The 2510-nt window shown below is 34.2% G+C and overlaps 1 long non-coding RNA gene across 1 annotated transcript; it reads right to left on the bottom strand.

The window, feature by feature from the left end:
- Positions 1 to 1619: 1619 nt before the first annotated feature.
- On the bottom strand, positions 1620 to 2133 carry LOC141670761 (uncharacterized). Its single transcript, XR_012554722.1, has 2 exons — positions 1986 to 2133; positions 1620 to 1886 (listed from the first exon to the last, which is right to left on the bottom strand). It is a non-coding gene; the product is annotated as an uncharacterized LOC141670761 (long non-coding RNA).
- Between the last annotated feature and the right edge of the window lie 377 nt (positions 2134 to 2510).

Here is a 2510-nt window from a genome sequence, read left to right as displayed (position 1 = left end):
TTGATTACTTGCCCAACATTCGGGAAGTAAGTCCATCTAAATGAGCCGGCATAAGTGACAGGCTGGGGTACGGTCTATCAAAGTATAAGTGGCTGGGTGGCAGTCCATCAATACGTAAGAGGCTGGGTGGCGGTCCAGCACAAGGTCCTAATGTGGCCAGGGTGATGACCGGTGGGGGATTTATCTATCTACTACTAGAAAAGGTTACTTAATGGGTATCTTTGCCTGATCAGCAAGATATCGGGTTTATGCCAAAGTTTTCTTCTTTCCAAATTCATTGGATATTACAACTCTGTTTATACTTTTCATGACAGAGGTTTTCAAGGAATGTATGAGATATATATATATACCTCATTTCTTTCAAATGATATTTCAAAGATTGAATCTATTCAAGTCTTATCTTGTAGTCTCATCTATGCGATTAACTTTTGAAACTGATTATACCTTGAATGGTGGTAGAATTCGTAAAAGATATAAGTATATGGGGTATCTTATGACTTCATCTTTTCAACTTATATCTAGTAAAGGATTATCTTAAGCATGACAAAGATTTTTAGAAAAATGTTGGGACAAGGTTAGATATATGAGATCACCTTGCAATGATATTTTTATACAGTTATAAACTGGAACTCTGTGTATATTATTCATGGAAGAGGATTTTAAAGATTTTGAAAAGTATATATACATATATACTAATTATTTTGCGACTTGGTCGCGTTAAGATATCAAACTTGGTTCAATTCTGCTTGACCAAGACTTTCATGAGTACTATAAGAATGCTCATTTATTGTTAATTATTATACATGTTATTTTGGTGGGCTTGTTGCTCACCCTTGCTTTATTCTTTCATCACACAACAACAGCTAGACAAGATTAACAGGACCAAGCTCCCAATTCACGAGCGGATAGGAAACGTTTCGCAGTTTCCTGTAGGCATTGATGCCGCTGTAACCGAGGTAGGAACTACCAGTAGGCTAGGCTTTCAACTTTTGATGTCCCAGACTTATGTATATTTATGAATTGTAATAATGGCAAAGAATATGTAAATTTATTCAAAAACCCTTTTGAGGTGTAATGACTTATAATTGTGGAATAAAATGACTTGTGTTATTTTTGGTATTTATCTCTGAGACTATAACTTGTGGGGTGTGTGTGTATATTGTGGGTTCACAGTATGAAATAGTCGGTTATTTGTTAAGATTAAGTGTTATTAAGGAAAATGGCACTACGCCATAAGTGGGCTATTGTAATGCCTAAATGGTGTTACAATAGGCCCTAAAAGCGTTACAATAGGTCTATTGTAACACCAGGGGGCGTTACGTATACGAGCATTACAATAGACACCCTAATGTAACACTTCACTGATCTATTGTAACAGAGAGGAAAATGTTACAATAGGCACCTACTGTAACACTAACAGGCCCAAATGTAACGCAAAATGAGTGATACAATAGTTTGATCAAGATTGCTTAAGTGGGACCACCCGTGGGTCCCATATAACTTATTGTAACGGTATGTTCTATCAATTGTAACACCAATCTTTTTAATTAAGTAATAGTAGCATTTAATTTTAACACTAAATTAAAACATACATTATAATATAATAGGCATATATAATATTTAATTTTAAAATTTGAAATACATGTTCTGTTTAAAATCTACAATACATATCCAAAATATTACAAACACCACATAAAATTAAAACAATACGATCGATCAATTAACCATACTCCAAGCATATCCAAACTACGACGAAGGTTATTAATACTTTGCAGCTATGTTGATCCCCTTCTTCCTATAACAAATTCTTGGCTTTTGCTTCTCCCAATAATCATTTTTCTCTATTTCACCACCTTTTCTTATAAATATCTATCCTCGAGAGAAATCTGTATCATAACAAAAATAGATCAAAGTAGGTTAGGGAGTAATCAGACTAATTGCACATATTTAGTAGGTTAGGGAGTAATCAAACTATTTGCGCATACTTGGTAGTATCTTGAACCTGAAGGAGATGGGGGTGGCTCTCTGGTATTGTGCAAAACTGCAACACCTAAAAGCATAGTTCCAAATCCGCAGAGCGCTGAAATAATCAAATATACTAGGCATGTAAACTTTAACTATTCACAGGATATCTATATATCCATCCTGCATACATGTGAATCATAAATTAATTGCATAGCTATTTGCAAAAAGGAGAACATGATATATTTATATGTATCTCACCTGTTCAGTGAAAGCTAATAAAAATGGAAAATATATATCTCCTGCCCATAAGTTCGACGCCACTTAGCTCCCACACCAAGATGATCAATTCTAAGATAATACTTACCTTGTATCTGTAGTTATGGATGTGAACTTATAAAAAATACTGTAAATGAAATCAATTACAGCTAAATTAAAAGAAAAGCATATATATTAGAAGACTACTTATAGCAGACCAAATGATATAGTAGAAAACCCGGCATACACAGCGGGAAAAATGTATTTCCCGGTCATCAAAAAATTAGAAA

Source organism: Apium graveolens, chromosome 7 (genome assembly GCF_009905375.1).
Source record: "Apium graveolens cultivar Ventura chromosome 7, ASM990537v1, whole genome shotgun sequence".
Lineage (NCBI taxonomy): Eukaryota > Viridiplantae > Streptophyta > Magnoliopsida > Apiales > Apiaceae > Apium > Apium graveolens.
Note: the sequence above shows the minus strand (reverse complement) of the source record. Positions and strands in the feature narration are given on the sequence as shown.